Source organism: Cygnus olor, chromosome 1, assembly GCF_009769625.2.
Source record: "Cygnus olor isolate bCygOlo1 chromosome 1, bCygOlo1.pri.v2, whole genome shotgun sequence".
Classification (NCBI taxonomy): Eukaryota; Metazoa; Chordata; class Aves; order Anseriformes; family Anatidae; genus Cygnus; species Cygnus olor.
The window spans coordinates 197,650,212-197,668,306 of NC_049169.1; positions in this window are offsets into that span (position 1 = coordinate 197,650,212).

Sequence of the window (18,095 nt, forward strand, 5' to 3'; positions counted from 1 at the left end):
AAATGGGATTTGAGAAGGACATAAGAGGGGCTGTAGAATAATATCTGCAAAGCACTTCAGTGTTAGACAAAGAGCAGGAGCTGGGCAGGAAATATGAGTGCTTTTCTGGTATGGTGCTAGGAGGTCACTCTCGTTACTCACTTGTAGACTCATAGAGCCACAACATGGTTTGGGTTGGAAGGGACCTTAAAGCCCACCCAGCTCCACCCCCCTGCCATGGGCAGGGACACCTCCCACCACGGGCAGGGACACCCCCCACCACACCAGGTTGCCCAAAGCCCCATCCAGCCTGGCCTTGAGCACCTCCAGGGATGGGGCATCCACAGCTTCTCTGGGCAGCCTGGGCCAGGGCCTCACTGCCCTCTGAGTGAAGAATTTCCTCCTTACATCTAATCTAAACCTACCCTCTTGTAGTTTAAATCCATCCCCCCATGTCCTATCACTGCACCCCCTGACGAAGAGTCCCTCCCCAGCTTTCCTGTAGCCCCCTTTAGGTACTGGCAGGCCGCTGTAAGGTCTCCCCAGAGCCTTCTCTTCTCCAGGCTGAACAACCCCAACTCCCTCAGCCTGTCTTCACAGGAGAGGTGCTCCAGCACTTTGATCATCCTCGTGGCCCTCGTCTGATCTCATTGTAATACTTCCATGAAATATTTCTCTGCCTGATAGCTGCATGTCCTCAGTGGCTGCCATCACTGGTGCAATAACAGGGACCCATCCATACAGGAATCTGGTGTCCTCAGTCCCTGTGGCATCCTGAGATTAGGTAATGACAAACAGCAGAGATAATACAGATCCTGGACAAGAGTTTAATTTTGACCCTTTTCAGTTCATCTTCTCAGTATCTCAGAGTGTTGGGACACATTGATGAGGTTCACCTAGAGACCTAGATCACTCTGGGTGTTTCAATTCAAGTCATCCTAAATAACAGGTTTAAAATAAACCAGCTGCATTACATCCCAAAACCGCTGGTTTCTCCCAACAGCTATGTGAGGAGCCGAGGGTAATCGGCTCAGACATAGATGTGTCCATAGATGTTTAAGCTGGGCCATATAAATGTCACCCAAAGATCCTAGTTAACTGCAATAAATGTTCTGTTGGTAGGAAAATCAGCCACCTGTAGCCCAACAAATAAATGTAGTTGGTTACCCATGCATGAGAATAATATTGGATACAACAGTATACCATGACTTAAAGGCCAGCAGGCAGAAGAGGAGGGTGTACTGATCATGGAGAGAAGATTCTTGTTGGATAGGAGAGAAAATGTCTACTTCATCACAAAATGACACTGGGTTTAGCGTGTCATTTGCCCATGTGCACCATCAGATCAGTTCTCATCCAGTGCAGTGATGTTGGACATGCTCAGTCCCGGCACGTGCAGCCTGCCTGGAAATGATGGAACTGAGGAGGTAGCTGGAAATTTGCTGTTTATCAAAGCAGCTATGTCTCAGCGATTGCCAGCAGCTGAGTGTTCAGATCTCCTTTTTGGGTTGGGAGCGGAGTATAGGAAACTGGATCTTACATCATGCATCAACCTCAGTGTTTAGGAGCTGAGGTGCATCGCTGTATAAACCACCTGTTTTCCATTCATGCTAAGGCTGTGTTCTTTTTGCTACCCAGAATCCTGAGCGGAGGTTTCTTCTGGTTTTAGATAGACTGGTAAGTCTGGATGGTCTTGATCGCACAGCAAAGCCAGGTGCCTGTAAGGAGGAAGGGATTGCTTTTTTGTGGATAAGACTGATTGGTGGCAGGACAAATTCATAAGGCAACACAGTCCTCATTTTCTTTGGTGGAGTGTGCACTGGAGGTGGTTTTGAGATGCTGTAGATTTTGGAAGAACCTCACTGAGCAGGCTTACATTTTGCATCTTCATCCACTGTGGTGGGTAATGGCTGGTGCAGAAGTACCAGGTCCCCGAGTTAGCATTGCATTTGAGGAAGGTGGACTGATTTTGCTTTGAGGGCATCAATAAGGTGCCTTTGGCTTAAAAGGTCATTGCTGAATCCTAGTGACTATCATCTATAGCATTTTGTTTTGGGATCAGATTGTGGAACAAAACGCCTTTGATCTGCTTCACCTTCCTCAGTCTCACTACAGTCCTGTCTAAAATGCAGAGCTGGCTTTAAAACCTCCTTTTAGAGACTTGCTATTGCCAGGAGCGTACTGCTATCGGGCTGAATGCTGGCTGCAAGCTTTCCAAATGAGGTTTGTTTTTTTTTTCTTTTTTCTTCCCTGAAAATGCTGATCTGACACAAAGAAAACACTGGGAATGGGATGATTTTGACAATGCTCTGACAGAAACCAGGCAGGTTTCCAGTGCAGCCCCCACTTGCCAGGTGGGTCTCCTTGTTTCTTGTCGGCTCACGCACACTACCCCTGGCAGTTTGCCCTGCTGAATCCCAGGCATGCGGCTCATCGGTCCAGCAAATTCCCAGGGCTTCCAGCTACTGCAATGAAAGAACCCAGCAAAGGTGAACGATCCCTGGGCTGCAATGCTGAGGTACCCATCCTCCCTATGGCACTGGGAATATTGGGGATGCTTGCAAATGGTTGGCACAAAATCCTGCCTTAAAGTTTTCACAGATGACTTTTGAAACTTTGCCATTTCTAAGTTTTGCTTTCTTTTGGAGTAAATATTTTTGATTTTATTATATTATTAACAATAACAATAATAGTTATAATTATTTAGGTCTCAGCTCTGGAGCTGAGCATGGAATTAAGCATAGATCCATCTGCTCAAACTACTGATTAACTTCTGCTAATGGGGAGGTGTCACTTGAACTGGGAATGGGTGTGACCTCTCCCATCTCTTCTCTCTGATGACCAGTGATAGATAGGACATGGGGGAATGGCTTAAAGCTGCTTCAGGGGAAGTTCAGATTGGATATTAATAAAAAGTTCTCCATCGAGAGGGTGCTCGGGCACTGGAACAGGCTCCCCAGGGATGTGGTCACAGTACCAAGCCACTTGGTGTTCAAGAAGCGTTTGGGCAATGCTCTTAGATATATGGTTTAACTCAGGTTGCTCTGTGTGGAGTCACGAGTTGCACCTGACGATCCTCATGGGTCCCTTCCAACTCAAGATATTCTATGATTCCATGATCTTCTCCTCAGCAGCTCTGCTCTTGTTCTCTGGGAGATCTCCCCAAAGGGTTCCACTCCCCACACAGCCTCCCAAAGGGCTCTTGGTGGGGCACCACAAGCTGTTAATTCTGTCAATCCCTCTCATTCCTCGTGGCCATCAGGAAAGGCTACTCAGTAAAACAAAGTTCTCTTTTCTTTTATCAGACCTACAATGGTCAAAGGCAGGTCCCTGCTTCCTCTGGGCTGGGGGGCACAGGTCAGCCTCAGCCAGCCTCTACGTGGGACCAGGGCACTGATGAGGACAAGCCAAAGAGAACCCATGCAGGTGAGCAGAGTGTGGTTATGGCAGCCTGGAGACACGGTGGAAGCAGCATCAACAATTTTGACTACAGGATTACACATTCCCATAGTTTAGGAAAAATCTGCAATTCAGAACTGATTTTAGACTCCACCTTTGCAGTGCCCAGGTCTGCCTAACAGGTTGTGAGAAGGAGCAGCCTGCCTTTCCCATGCACTTCTCAGCTGGTGATCAGGTGGCTGCAAAGCCCGAGTGTTTTCAATGGGATGCTGCTGTCAGAGCCATGCAAGAGCTGGCGCCAGTGCACGTACTCACTGAGTATGTGAAACCTGCTGGTCGTCATGGGGAACTTAAGAAACCCCAAATACGAAACAACAACAAAAGTCTGGTATTTTTTAAGCTGGTCTGGGGTTTTTGTGTTGAGGGAGGGGTGGATCTCGGGGATTTTGCAAGATGCAGCACCAAGCGTGGCCAGGGAGCATCCAGGAGCCCTTCACTGCTACAGGGCTGGGCTGACAGCTGCCTGAAAGCACTTGGTTCCCTCTTTAAAGAAAGACTTGAAAGGATCCACTATGGGAGAAGAAAAATGCAAAAGCAGTGGAGGAGCAGGCTGGAGACAGGCTGCAATTAAATGGGTAGCTCAATCAATAACCCTTTTAATGGGAGGGAAAGATCAATCTTTTATCTTTCCCTCCACAGCTTACTCCTACCCAAGTATTTACTTCTTACAGCCAGGCAAATTTGGGTAAGCTGGAAGGCAGGAGGCAGGATTTGGCCCACAAAGCTTGCACTGGAGCAGGATCCTACTGTGCTGTGCTGGTCGTGGTGGGGTCCCCACTCCATCCCAATCTGGCTGGCTGGGGCTGTCGCATGGCACCTGGGGCTGAGCAATGGCCAGGTTGCACAGGCAGGGAGCAGGGAGGACAGCAAGACAATAGCTGTGGTCATACCGGTATAACTTGGTAAAAACTCATGCTGGTAGACAACAGTCAGGTGCAATGCCTGGTTTTGATCAGAATCAAGTGAAAGATATGTCCTTCTGATTGACACCCGCGGCTGAGAAGGTCGCTCTCTCATTTCCCACAGTGGGCAGTGCTGGAGCAAGACGGGCCCAAAAGCTCCTCAGTAAGCAGATGTGGTCTCTCCTAATTAGAGATTAGCTTCAGCCCTGTCGTGTTTCTTCAGAAATGTTCCTAGCAGCATTTTGCAAGGATCCGGGACTTGTCCACAGGCAAGCAGAAAGCCTGCGAGTCTCCAGAGCCTGGCCTTCAGCAGGGACCCATCCTCTGCCTGCTTCCATCAGAAAACTCCCAGGCACAGGGCAGCGTGCCTGCCTGCGTGCACAGCCCCTGCAGAAACGTGCAGTGCTCCAGACATGGTTTTTATTCAGAGCCATGAAAATAGTCCACCCAGGCAGACAGGCACAGCTTTGTATTGTTCGGAGCTGGTTCCACTGGGGAATTTTTGAATTCAGATTGCCCAACTCTAGCTCTGCAGGGCTGGATGCCAAGGTATTTGGGCACAAAATGGCCAAGTGAGGTTTCATTCTTTTTTTGTAGGCAGACAATATTTTTATGCCCCGTCATGGCTGGGCAATCAAAACAGCAATTAAGTTGCATCAGCAGATGTGCTTGCTTTTAGTGACTGTCGGTCTCAGCAGCGCACAAGCTATATTCTGTTTGGGACAAAGATCTTTTCATTTCCAAATATAACTTGGACCTTTAAAGTGCTTAGTCAACCATCTGAAAAGCTGAGCAGGGGTGGCATTTGCTTTTAGCACTCTCAGCCCAGGAAACTGCAGATGTTTATCTTCAGCCCTCCTGTAAGGTGAGCAGAAAATGGAGGCCTTGCATCTGCTCCGTGAAGGCAGGCAGAGAACAGCCCATGCGATCCCTCGCAGTGAACAACAGAGCAGATTTTGTTTTCACGTCAGCACAAAGCCAGCTCAGTTTCCCAGGTCTGCAACCCCACTGTGGCCGGCACAGCCCCACAGTGTTGTTCTCCCTTCCCTGGCGTGGCCCGGCCGAAAAGCGGAGCACCTGTCCTGAGAGCCACACAATGTCCCTCCCTAACTGGGGACAGAGGCAAGCACTGCTGGAAGTCCTCAGTCACGAGCCCTCTCAAGCCAGCGGGGAGAAGCAGTGCCTCTCCCCGTCCACAGTGTCTCAAACAGATGAGACAAAACATCTGCTGAGGGAGGGCCCCTGGCTCGGGGGGTGGCCAGAGAACGCGAGCAGCCGAAATGTGGCACCTGGCTTTTGGATGATCAAAGCTAGGTGACATGACTCCTACTTCTCTGCCTACAATTTCCCAGACATCCAGCACTCCCAAATCCACCAAGCAGCAGCTGAACTTGCTGGTACTCGTCACTTCGGAAAGTCAGGTCTCAGCCATGCCTCAGACTTCACAGGAATTTGTGCAGGTTGGAGCAAAACAAAGGGATAAGGTACAATACACATGAATTTCACTCAAATTAGCCGAGATAGACGTGGTAAGTGCTGCTTTTCTGACTAGGCAGACAGCTGGGACAGGGCTCTGTCTTCGGCTGGGTCAGGTCACCATTGGTGCAGCCACATGCCCACACTGGCACCAAGGGAGAGCAGGAACATCCACCTGGTGGCATGGGCACCTTGGGTTACAGCATGCCACCCTAGAAACACACGACAAGGAAACAGCACAGAGAAACCTCAAGGTCTGAAAACCACATAAAAAAAATAAGCCTCCATTTTCATTTGAGGCTCTTTGGCATTAATAAAATATGAACAGAGTTTAATAGGATCTCACATACTGCAAGAGTACAACCTGGTCATCTTCAGGTTGTCTCCAAAATACCAACAATGTTTGAAACTAAATTAGAACCTTTATTTTTCCACATTGCTCTCACTTCTGTTATATTCACTTTGGTGTGTGTATGTGTGTGTGGGGGGGTTGTTTGTTTGTTTTCCTCTCTCTCTTCTGGCCTACTGGCGTATATCTGAGCTGAGGATGATCAGCCTGCAGGAACTAAATGATTTACTGGACACTGCTGGAGCTGCCTCAAAAATTAGTCCCACATCTAGGTCTTGAATCAGACCAAGCAAAGGTCACCTGAAAGTTTTTTTGCTGACCTGAGAAGAATGCTAGATACTCTGCAAATGTAAGGAAAAACAAACGTACAAACAAGAATCAAAACACAAAGAGAAGCAAATCCTGGGCCTTACATGGACCTCGGCCCATCAGTCACTGCAGGCTGCGGTAGCTGGAGCACCAGCTGTGTCACAGACATGGGGCAAGCTGGACGAAGGGTGACGAGGTGTAGGAGGGCAGGGGCTTCTCCTCATGAAGTTATGAGGGCCCTGAGTTACGGCTCAAGGGGTAGCTGTGGTGGAAGAGCTCTGTGCTGAGAGCCAAAGGTTCTCTGGGGCTTTCTCTCCAACGTGTCCCTTGTGGGCAGATTTCAGCAGATGTAATTTAAAAGATATCAAGCTCTTTCCTAACTTCATTTGTCTGTATAAATAATCACTCCGGTTGACAAAGGGCTGTTCCGGGATCACAAAAGGGACGGGAATTAGTGCTCAGAGCTGGAAATGGGAGGACGGACAGGAGGGTCTCCAGTCTGGGAGGGGTGTGCTCCACAGGAGCTGCCTCCTCCAGGGCTGGGGCAGGCAGGCCAGCTGTGGGGGGCAAACATCATGCTGATGGAGGATTTCAGCTCCCTTCAGAGCTGAAAGGACAGAGGTCTGGGACTCATTGCTACCCTTCCTGTTCTGTTTCTGTCTGCTAAAACCCAGACCGATCATCTCCACATTACCAACCTGCACAACCTCCTTTCTGAAGCAGGGCCACTGAGGCACAGGGCATTAAATGCCTACCAAAGTAGTCCCCACTGCAGTGTGTCTCCTGCTTTCTCCAGCTTACATCAAGACTTCACCAGCACCAAGACCTGGACACCAAACAAGACTTGGGTTATCTTCTTGCCCTAGGCCCAGGGCTGGGGAGAGGCTATCAATGGCGGCCTCAAGTGCCTGTGTTTATTGAGTATTAGGGACTGAACTGCCCAGAGCCCTGGGGAGACTTGGTGATTCCTTACGTGCTGTATGCTACTGGGGATCAGGACTTGGCAGTGGAACAACATAGGAACCAAGGGATGTCCCCAGACCATGCTGACTGCAGCACCAGGGAGGGCACAGGACAACTCCATAGTATTAGCATGGATACTGATGCCTAGGCTAGTGGGGGAATGTACAGCTCAGGCCCAGTAAACTCTGAATACTGACATACTCGAGAGTTTAGACTCATCCTACATAACCCACGTACCTGAGCTATGCCCCTGACCTCTCAGGATTTCAAAGGATGAGTGCAGGAATTCCCAGCCCTGCCCAAGAGCTGCTGGTGACGCTGCGCCAACACGCACCGAACTACAGGGAAGAACACGCCTCTTCCCTCATTGCTCACCCCCTGTGCTCCTCACACCAAAATAAGCCGAGAAATTGGGCTCAAGGAACAGCAAGGGGGCAGAGGCATTTTGAAAGACATGGCAAAAGGAGGGTATGTGCCACAGAGGAGGTTGGCTTTTGGAAAAAAAAAAAAAAAAAAAGCCTGAACTTTTAAAATTCAATTTTAAAGTTGCTTTTCTTTTTTGCCTATATTATTCTTCTGTGATAGACAAACGTAGGAGGGGAGCAGTGGAATCGCAGCAACCACTCAATACTTTGGGAGCCCGCTGGTGTCCCTCACCATCCTCTGCACTTCCAAAGCCGCAGCAGAGGTGACCAGGTGCCCACCAGCGTGGCCCACAGCCAAGTGCTGCCTGTTGCACATGCTCATGAAAAGCAGCCACTCGATCACCCTGCTCCTTTCTGTACGTTTCAAATAAGCTTGCCATCCGAGGACCTGCTTCATTCACAACAGCAGAAATAAGGACTTCTTATCGCAGTGGCTGTGTTAATAGCCCAAATCTCCATAAATAACCCTTGTAAACGACCATTTTGCAACACTGCCAGGATGTCCCGTGCAACACCCTTAGCCAAAGAGCATCTCTGCTGCCAAGTGGCTTTTCGGTCCCGCGTGGGCTGCCCACGGCGCTCGGCCCCGCGCCGCCCCACGCCGCCCCATTGGCTGTGCCGCGCCGTGACGTCAGCCTGTTGCCGGGTAGAAAAGCGGGGACGCGGGGGGTGCGGGACGGGGGACGTGGGGGACAAGGGGTCTGTGCCTCACCTTGTGTCACCTGCATGGGCCATGTCCTTGTGGCCCCGCCAAGATGGGCAACAGCAGGAGGCCTTGTCCAAAATTTATGGTTTTATGGCTCGCCCGAATCCCGCTTCTTGAAGTGGGGATGGGGGTGTAGCCCCTTCATCCCACACAAAGAAGCAAAATAATGAGTGTGGTTTCAACAAGGGCAGCGGCCTTTGAAGGGGAATTGCTGGATGGGGCCGTGCTGCAAACGGGCAGAGGCATGTGGGTGATGGCACAGGGCAGGGATGAGCTCGGTGGCACGGGTGGGCAGCGGGGACATGTCCCCCACGTGTCCTCCCTGCAAGCCACAGGGAGAAAGCAAAGGCAAAGCAGGGCAGGGAGCAGCCTTGGGGGGCATGTTATGGGGTGCCACGGCAGGGCACAGTGTGGGGTGCCTCGGGCAGGGCCATCGGGATGACTTTCGCCACTGGGCTCTGGCCCTGCTTGTCAGAGTGGGAGGAGGGAACGGGCCCAGGCGCCAAAAGGTCTGTGACTCCGCTTAGGTCACGCTCATGGTGTTTTTCTGCAAAGGGATCTACGTAAATAGAAAGAAACCATTCATCTGGGCTGGGAGGACTGGCAGCCTTCGGAGTCGCCCTGTCCACTGATATCCATCCACCTTCGTTTTTGATTTCTGCCCTCCTCCCCCCAGCAGCTCAGCTCCCAGGGCATCGTCCTCATGAAACGGCCTTTTGTTCCCGGGTGCCTGAAGCCGACGTGCCTCCCTGACTCGCTGCTTCGTTTCAGGGCTGATGCCCTCGCTGCTGGTTTCACCTTCCTGGTAGCGATTGTCCCGGACCCAGTTTCGGTATTGCTCTTTCTCATCTGCGGCTCGATGGCCCCATATTCACCAGCCAGAAGCCTAAACCCTTGCACTTGCCCAACCTCCGCCCTCACCGGCAGGCCTCCTGCTTGCCGAGGGGTGACCGGAGCCGGGGCCACACCGCTGAGCCACGGGAGACCTGGAAGCAGCTCTGGGTTTGTTTAAGATGTCTGGCTCTGTCATTCGGATTCACTGCTGTGATCTGACTCGCTGTGCAGCGCGGTTTCGACTGCAGCCAGCCCGTCCTCGCCTCTGCAGGGTCGGCTGGTTTTCCAATTTTCCTCCTTAATCTAAGGGAAGAGTCTCACCACTCCAGACTCCAGGATCTCCATGGGCAAAAGGCATTACGAGAAATGCAAAGAAAAATTAAATATAACCATTTGGGGATTTCTCACCTCCAACGCATATTTATACAAGTGCACACAAGTCTCTCGGTGCTGCTCAGGACACTGCTAGGTGCACGTTGCCTTTGGTTTTCGTTGTCCCAAGAAGTATTCTCCTCTTTTGATAGCAGCAACTGCTTTCAAGGATGGATGCAACCACTGAGGGAGAGGGAAAATCTGACACAGCTTTTCCCCCGCACTAATGAGAGTGGCAGCTAATTAGATGACCAATGTCCCACCAGGCCTTTTACCTCTCCTAGGACATCCTGCCTTGGCTAATCACTCCAGCTCGAACCGCAGGGAAGCGTTGATAGCAGAAGAAAATGAGATCACGCTAGGACTATTGCACTGCCTTTCGTGGTGAGAAGAATCAAATGTTTTTCCGTCAGTCGCTCAGATGACTTCAGATACGCTGTGCTGAGCCCTTCCCAGTGATGCCATTATCAGGAGCTCAGCAGTCACATCAGCTTTGTCCTCAATTTGAGCATTTTCCGGTTTTACTTTCTCTGCAGCTTATCGAGCGGTAGACACTGTTCTTGATAACTCCCGAGATAACTCAACTTTCTGACTTTTATTTTCACTCCTCGGCACCTTTCGTGAATGGATCTCACGTACTTCAGGAAGCCCAAGTCTAAAAAGCCCTGAAAGGGGGGAGCAGGAGGCAGAAGGGGTCTAATTCTCCAGTGCCTCACCTTGCCCGTTACAACCACATAGAGCTTGAAGACCTCCAAAACAAGTCCAGGGGTGGGACGGGAGGACCCAGTCTGAGAGAACTACAAATTAGGGCTGCAGCCCTGCTTTGGGGCAGATAGCTGTGGCTCTGCCAACCCCAAGACGTGCCTGACACCCCTCTCTCCCACCCGCAGCCAAGCAGGTTGGTGACGCTTTGCCAGCAGCTGCCCCCGGTGGCTCAGAACACAACCGAGGAAATGACCTGGCAGGCTCGCGAGCCACCCACCGCACGGACAAACAGCTCCCAGTCACTTTCTTCTGCCTCCCCTCGCTTAGTCATACTGCAGGCACCGCTTACAAACCACATCCTTCTGTTGCAGGATGACTTGCCCCCGCCGCCCGTGACACATTTGCTGATCGAATGGGTGCAGGGCGTGTTTTGTCGCGGGGAGACATCGCTGCCCCTCGCTCAAGGTGCCAGGACAACCTCTGCCTTTACGAAGCACTGCCCTTGTCCCATGGCAGGCTGCGGGGAGCTCCATCTCCTGCACTTTTGTCTGACCCACCGCTTGCACAGTAGCACATCGCGGCTGCTTAACTTGAAGGGAATCTAAATCCCCTGCCGGGGAACTACGGGGGGGAAATTTGCTTTTCATAAACTGGCTGGGAAGAGGCAAATTCCCTGCCCACCAGCAGGAACGTGCCTATGAATAGCCTCTGTGTAAAGAGGGGTTGCATATTGCTGAACGGCATCGAGCGTGCTTACCGCCAGCCATCTCTTCCAGAAATTCAATAGACATTGATATTTATATCCAGCCCTTATGGCTTAGCATGCTTCAGCACAAATATATGTTTATTAATACCGCAGTACGTTGGGTCTCACTGACTCCTGTTGAGTCTTATTTCACCTAAAGGTACGCTCTTTTTCCTGAAATAAGCTAAGCCAAGAGCGAGAGATCTTCCCGCAGAACAAGTAACGTGCTTAAGACTACATTCAGCAATATTTTCCTTATTTCACTCGATCAAAGTGATATTTAAACAGAGGGCTGCATTCTGTCCGGCAGTACGGCGGTGTTAATGATACGTGACTGCAGCGATTGCAGCGGCATGGCTCTCAGTGTCGTTCGACAAAACAGAGAGCAGGGCTTCGGCCCAGCGTTCTCCAAATAAGAATACTGGGGATGGAGCTCTGCCAGGGAAGAATCTGACCCATACTGTTTCTGAATTGAAGGAGCCAAATAACACAAAAATGTAAGTGGATCTGTAACCCATTTATAAGAAAATCCATGATTTCCAGTGATTTATAGAGCCCCGCCAGAGGAAAGTTAAGTTTCAAGAGCAATATAACATAACTAAAAGAAGTTATTTCTCCCTGTAAAAGGACATTTTAATAGAAATGAGGACGAATAAAATTCTTAAAACATGACCTTGCTGTGGAAATACAATCCTTTAATGTTTTCCATCTCAGATCGTTCTCCTGTGCTGCACGAAGGGCATCATCTGCTTACAAACCAGCTGTTTCTGTGATCCCGCTGTCCAGCATTTTCCTGTATCTGTATCAATAAAAATGCTTCTGTAGCAAGGGGAATTATCCTGGTCTGCGTGCCTGAGGTTCGGTGAGATCAGGCGTAGCCGGCAGTTAGCAAAGCAAGACGCAAAGTTATTATGCATGTATTCGCCCAAACAGGAGCCAGGTTCCACCGTTTCCTGATGCGCCGCTGCTGAAGCTGTGGCTGCCAGGGCTTTGCCAGCAGAACGAGGCGAGCTGCTTGCACCCTCCCTTTCCCTTCTCACGGCATCACAAACAGAGCTCGTGCCTTCTGCAAAGCCGGGCTGAAATAGGGCAGAGTCTCTTCAAAGGCAAACCTGGAAGCAGGAGTCAGCCGTTTCCACCGGGCAGCGGACAAGGCTGGAGGAGACAGGGGAGGAGAGGAGCTGGCTGGTGCTGGTCCAGGGAAGCAGCAGAAGCTGTGGCTCCTTTCCTCTCGCTCTGCAGCACCAGATGGCCGGGCCCGGTCTGGTTCCTGCCTTTTTGTACATGACCGGAGGCACTGCCCGGCCTCGCAGGAGGGGAGGCGGAGGTGCCAAGGTGCGCGGGTTTGCACGACTGAGGCACGCAGCCGCTTCCCCCGGAGCGGTGTTTGTTTGCGGCTGAATTGCAGGATTTGGGACTTCTTCTGTCCAAGAATGTTCTTGGCATCCCGGCGATGGTGTTCGATGAAAGGAGAAACGCCATGCAAACGAGCCTTCAATGCGGAGCCTGTTTTGCTGGGGAAGATCCCATGTGCTAAGTGCCTTCGCTCACACACCTAATTGCTTTTAAACATGGTACCTTCTGAGAAGACCCCGCTTCCACTGACACCCTGCTTTGTCAGGGTGTAACCCTCAGAAAAATAATGAAACAGGGTAAAAACATTTTAAAATCAAAATAAGCCAACTTCGTAACAGATGCGAATCTTTCAGCACTTCAGCTCTTCTTTGTCCAGAAACAAAGAATAAAACTGTGTCATAACTCAGCCTGATCTTCCAACATGCTTATGTTCATATCTCGGGGGCTTCAATGGGAAATGGACCTAAATTATGTGCCATATCCCAAAAGCTGCTGAGTTTTGCATTTGTTGTGAAAATAATGAAAGTCATAACATTGTCAGTGAATACAGGAAGCTAATTTCACTGATCAGCTCTATCCTTAACGTGGCATCATGCCGTACCATGTGTTTCATTTGCAAAAGAGGAACAGACAAGTTCTGTTGCTTGAGAAATTTTATTTTTTCTCAGCTAGACAAAGACATTTGTGCAGTTTGCACTGGCCAGGCACAGAACCGAGCCAAAGCAGTGGAAGGAAACAGGCAGCAAGACCTCCATTTCCAGCTCACCCCGCAACCAGCAGGCATCCGGGTCAGCTCCCTCTTGCGTGCCCTCTTTTTGGCTCCTTGGCTTTTGAACTCAGCTTCACGGTAGCCTGGCTGCAAAAGGAGGGCTCGAGGTGGTTGCCACCAGCCTAAATTCTTCCTGGGGCTAAGCTGCATGCTCCAGTACCGGGCGATGTAGTTGGGGGCCGAGGGAGCCCAGACCCACAGCACCTCCGGCTCCGAGATGTCCCAACTGCGGACCACATTCAGGGGTACAAAACAACGCACTCAAGACTAGAGATGTTTGAGTCTGAAGTCAACAGTCAGGTGGCATCTTCAGGGAAGTAACAAAATCCTGGTGGATCACTAGCTGTTTGCCAGCATTTGCTTGCGGGGTTCAGTGCGTGCTCCGACAACTTGCACGGCATCGCCATGGCTGGAGAGGGGATAGGTGCTTCTATCACCAAAGCTAGTCCTGCTGCGGTCATTAAATCTGCTCAGCAGGACTATCCCAATGCTAACATGAATACATTACACAGAATTATTTATAATTCTCCTGAATCGAGGGGTAAGACCACTAGCGAAGCTACCTTCACCCCGCTTTTCAGCCTTTTTTTTTTTAATTTCCCTGCTGCATCACTCCCAAAAATTGTATGAGCCAAAATACCTCTAAAGTTAACTTGAATACTTCCAAAGCTTACTTGATGCAAAATCTATTTTTTCCAGATGATCCCTATTTACAGTCTCACAACGCTGGCCAGTGTGGTCTCAGAAGGTTGAAGTGAAGTAAACAACATGCTGAAATATATTTAGCGATTTATCATGCAAACCACAGAAGAACATAAAGAGAGAGAGGAGAAGGGACTTCTTGTTTGGGTGGTGATTTAATGTTTTTTAGAGTTACGTAACCATCAAAGAAATTAGATATGAAAAAGGCCTATTAAGGCAGGGAGCTCAGCTCTCCTGGGCCAGGCCGTGATTGCTTCTTATGATAAACATAATGTTGAGTGCTTTATCTATACAGGGTTTAAATGCTGCGAGTCAGAAGGTGTGCGCCCCCACCCTCAAGGAAGAATTCCACAGACTGTCACATCTGACTGTCTCAGGTAATTACCCGAGCACTCATTTTGCAAATTAGCATGCGTAATTTTAAGGATGGGAAGTCATTTCATAGTGTCGGGGCACAAACTTTATCTGCTTCCTCTAACAACGTAACACAAATCAAGCGCAAGCAATGCTAAATGGGCGCCCTAAACCTGCTGGTAATGAATGCAGGGCTGTCACTTGTTCGACGTGCTGGGAACGTGCTGCCTTTTCTGGCCTTTGAGAAACTACATCAATTTTCCTATCTACCCGTGTTTCGTACGGCTTTCCTGAATGATTCATGGACCCATGAAATGTGAGGCTTGTGACATGTGCCAATCACCTGTCTCACGCTCGCACCGCGCTTTATAGCTTCAGTCAGATAGGGAGAGTGGGTGAGGCTCCATAGTTAGGTGCTCACGTGCCCTCTTTTTCCTGATTATTTTTTTTCTGAACACAATTTGAGGATCTTTTAATTTCGTATGGGACTTCTAGTCCTGCAGCAATCCATTCGGAGCTACTGCGTGGCAGCTGCCCCCTCCTTTCCCCTCTCCCCAAGCTGCTGGAGGTCTGTGAATTGCAAACACATTCACTGCGAAACTAGTTCAATTTTACAGCACTGATCTTGCCAATCCAACCAAGAAGCATCAAGCTTTTGCATTAAGGTATGGACAATGAAAGCACTGCACACTTTTATGGCACGGTCATGTCTTAGGGAAGAACCGTGTGGACCTACTGAGCACTTCTGGAGCATCTGCATGAGCACTGTGGCCAGGCAGACGTTTCCAGGACACAGCCGATCAGCATCTGATTTACCAGCTTGGTTTTCAGCTGACAGCAGCTGGGTGTGATTCTTGCCGGAAGGCAGCGGAGATGCACCATACAGCTCTCAACTTTCTCCTTAGGAAGGTCCAGGCAGAAATACGGCAGCCGCAGCCGCAGCATGAGCTCAAAGCTAGTATCACACCACGGTGTAAGTGCTCATTCAGAAACACCAAAAATGCATCCGATTCCTTCAGAAGGCGGAGAAATCCCTACTTCCTCTGGAAGTGTGTTCCTCCCTTGTGTTGTATTACTGTTTGTCTCCTAAACTTTGCAAAAGTTACGGTTGTTGGTGATAAAAGTCTGTTTAAACCAGGTCTCTCTCGGCAGGTCAGCAATCCGTCTGGAGGGCTGTGATGGTCTCTGTGATGGTCTGAAGCCAGCGTGCTCCATACCGTCAGGAAAAAAATCCCCCCCTTTCCCATACATGGCAATAACTGGCAGCCTCTTTAGGTGATCTCAGCATAAAGGACTGGTGGTGTTTACAGAATTCACCACCTTCTTAACATTTCTGGGCAGGTCAACATGCCAGGCTGCTTGTAATTAAATTACCTCTTCGTTTCAGGATTCTGCTTTCCCTTTCCATTCAGTATCTGGGCAAAAACTGAAGGGAACGCACAGTTTTGGATGGCAAGGGATGTACGGCCGGATCCTAAAAGCTGCCAGACGCTTGTGAAGGGAGCACCGAATACTTTTTGTAATACTTCTTTTGAGAAATAGATTCACAAGGAGGACTTTCAAGAACGTGGCCATGCTCACCAAGAAGTCAGTCTGTACAAAGAAAGGCTTTTATTCTGCAGAACTTACGCACTTGTTTAGCTTGAAATGGAACAAGCTGAGGGTTTAAAATCGGCCGCACACACGCACACGTCTTTGCGGGCAGCAGGACTTTGCAGATGGTGTAAGCTGGGCACATACACGGCGTTTTACACATTTTACACATGGATCCCAACAATTCATTTCAAAACACTGCACCTGGACAAAGACTTCGGGAATCGTAAAATTTTTGAAATTTTCTCTGCGCACCGATTGTCTGGTACTGGATGCGCACTGCATTTGGCTCTGCTAAGTGTGTTTCTCATTTTCATTAGGCATTAAAACATTTGGGGAAAACAGAGAGGAAAAAATGAGCTTCAGAAAAGATATCCAAGAGATTTCTTGGGGGTGCAGGAAAAGATTTAAGCCAACTTCCATTCGCTGTATTGTTTCCAAAAACAATGAAAGGCTTTCAAGGCTTATGTTTCTCTTGACAGCTCTCAGACGCTACAGCACTGAAAGGCAAGACTGAGAGCCACAATGGTATTTAAGTGTTTATGGTTTAAGCGAGAGTTAGTCCACTGAATACTTCAGGGATCTGGGCACATACATCCCGCCTCCTTTCACAAGACGTCTGTGGCGGAACAGAGACTAGATATCCAATTTCTCCAAATTTAAGCCGCCTTACAAGTCAGCCTAACTCGCACACTTGGCGAATGGAAAATGTTCCCATTTTTAACGGGCTTTGCTAAAGCTCCGAAGTTGTCACTCAAGGTGGGAGTAATTTCAGCGCGGAGGAATGGGACCCAGCCATGCTTCTGAATATGCCCAGTCATGGCTACTCGCCGCTGTGGGAATAAAAGAAATTAATGCTGTTATTGAAATCTGAATATTTGCCAATGTCCCAACGTTAAATATTAACTCAATCAAACCCATTCTCTTCCTTGTGCTTCAAACTCGCCTGCTACTAGCCTCACCGATGTGTTTGAGTTTTGAAGCTGGCACGTTGACAGCAAATGAAGTGATCTTACGTGTGCTAAGGAGTCAGCTCTGCTGCTTGTGGCAGTAACTCTGCTCCTCTACCATTTGCTTTAAAACTTCTCGCTCAGATAACATTGTAATGGAGTTCAGCACTAAATAAAAAGCCATTTACATCCTTCGTGTTGTTTACTTACATTTTAGCTTTGCATTCAGATTAGACGGTGGAAACTAACCTGTTTGGCTTCCCTTTGTCTCCTGGGCTGTAACAGCGCCGTGCTGCAGCATGTGGGATGCAAACACAGCACGGCGAGTACCTGTGCTCGGGTAAACAGGGGTTTCTCACGTCGGGATGCCATTTCTGTTATACTGCTTGGGAAAAACGAATACTCTCACATTTATTTACTATTCCAAGCGCCGTGCGTTATTGCCTGTGACCGTGGTGTTTGGATGCTTTCCACGCTGAGCTGACTAGGCTCGGTCTGCCTGCCTGCCTGCCTGCTGAAAGCAGCTCTGCTTCAGGTACAGATTCCTTCGGAAACTGGTGGCAGAGGCAGAGGATGCTGCTGTGGGTTTGGTTTTGCTTTCGGTGGAGAAGTTTGCTCGGAGAAACTTTTCGGGAGTTCTCGAAGACAGCCGGAGCTGGGTTCAGTTAATCTCCTTAAGCTTAAGAGATGTAAATTGCTAATTTCATCGTGCCCTTTTTAGCCCAGCCAGTTGACTGAATTACACAATGCTTCGTTTTGCAAAAACAGAAGGTATTCCCATGGATAAAAGCAGACAAAGCAGATCACAGCTCCCGAGCAGGCAATCTGCAGCTATTTTGCCAGGAGAAATCTTGAAAACAATGCGTGCAACATCGTAAATCTTCTTAGAAACTTCAGCGGGCTGTAATGTTCAGTTCCCATAACACGGTGAAATCCTCCTTACCATAATCTTTCAAGATAGGCATTACGGAGCGCCCGATATTTAATGCGTAAACTTTTATTGAGCGGGGCTATGGGCGTCTGTGGGGCTGCTCGCATTAACGCCCAGGTGCGCGTGCCACAAACCTAAAGGGCGTACGAGAAGGGAAACTTCAGCGATGCCACGATGTACGAGAGAGGTTAGCACCCCAAAACGGGGTTGTGCCTC